General features: G+C 38.6%; 1 long non-coding RNA gene across 1 annotated transcript; it reads right to left on the bottom strand.

The window, feature by feature from the left end:
• Positions 1–710: 710 nt before the first annotated feature.
• On the bottom strand, positions 711–1,382 carry LOC115949427. Its single transcript, XR_004082889.1, has 3 exons — positions 1,162–1,382; positions 968–1,037; positions 711–781 (listed from the first exon to the last, which is right to left on the bottom strand). It is a non-coding gene; the product is annotated as an uncharacterized LOC115949427 (long non-coding RNA).
• Positions 1,383–1,478: the final 96 nt, after the last annotated feature.

Genomic DNA, 1,478 nt, shown 5'->3' on the forward strand with positions numbered 1-1,478 from the left:
AAAAAAAAAACAAACTACAAGAAAATCACACTTTTTTTTTTAAACTGAGACTCATACTATACAAAGGGTTCCTGCAGTACCCAGCACAGCAGTGCACTCATCAAGAACAAAATACCCACCCAACTGCCAAGTACTTAAATCAAGGTGTGCTGAGGAGGAGAGTGCTCATGCTGCTAAAATTTTCAACATTTTTTCACCTTGAAGCAATTTTTGGAAGGCCATTACATGGGGAGAGTGGGATATACCAGCTGAACAGGTCTTGTAAAAACTACAGATATTACAGAATTACAGATATGAGCAAGTTTTTCAGTGTCCTTTCCTCTGAAATATCTGTTTGCACAGACACAAGGAGTGGGCACTGAGTGAAATACTTTTGTCTGTAGAACCTCTGAATTAAACTGACATTGCTACTACAGGGACTATTAGCCCAATTAACACAGTACAAAGGTTCACACTAAGGTTTTGATTCTATCATCATTATCAGAACAAAACCCACAAAGACTCAAAGCAAAATATTCCTTTGATGCTAAGGACTATACTACAGTTCAGATACATAACAAAACTATTTTCCCTTCTAGTTCCCCAAATGCCTGAGATCTTCAGAATCCATGGGGTTTATGTATAAAGATTACAGTTGATTTTATCTACATCTGTTTATCTACATTATCACAGTAATGCAAATAATTACAGCATGCTCTGTGTTGTATTACCTTGTAGAACTACAGAAACGTGCTTACACTCCATCATATAGACAAGCTCAGCAGAATGCTTAAGAAAGGCTCTGGACAGGAAAAGAAAGTGATTTAACAGTTAACAGAAATTCACACTCCACAAGAAAAAGATTTGGGTTATCTGTATTTACCTAACTTATATTAAAACAAAGAATCCTTCAAATGATGCACTGCTCATTAACAATGCTGAGAGCTCTGCACATTCCACTGAACATCATTATTTTAATGGTACCAACCTGATGTACTCTAACCAGCGAGTGTTTTCCAGTGAGGACAGCCACTTCTCTTCAGTGTCATCAAAAGGGTCTGCAACAGGGACAGTAATTACATTGCAGAACAACTTCCAGTAACAGTCCCTGTCAGCCAGGCTGACTGGAATTCACTGCATGTCAGGAAAACAACCCCATAAAAGAAGGAAAGCCCAGCATACCATTGACACAGAGCTGTTTGAGTTTGTTGTGTGCAGCCTGGATTTCCTGGATGTTGGGAAGACACTTGTCCAGGTCAGATTTGTAAACGTCACTTCTCAGGGGATGGCTTCGAGTTATGGCATTACAAATCCTGCAGGAGAAGAATCAGCAGGTTTATTGTTGGAGAGAAAAGAAACAGTCTTTCAATAAACGTGCCACTGCCTAATTGCAAACAATTAAACCCACAGAAAACATGCACCTCATTCTAAAAAATAGTTTACTGGTTCATATTCAGGAGATACATTGCTCCTGTCATAAAGCTACTGACTCAAACATT

Source organism: Geospiza fortis, unplaced genomic scaffold (assembly GCF_000277835.1).
Source record: "Geospiza fortis unplaced genomic scaffold, GeoFor_1.0 C13559716, whole genome shotgun sequence".
NCBI classification, from domain to species: domain Eukaryota; kingdom Metazoa; phylum Chordata; class Aves; order Passeriformes; family Thraupidae; genus Geospiza; species Geospiza fortis.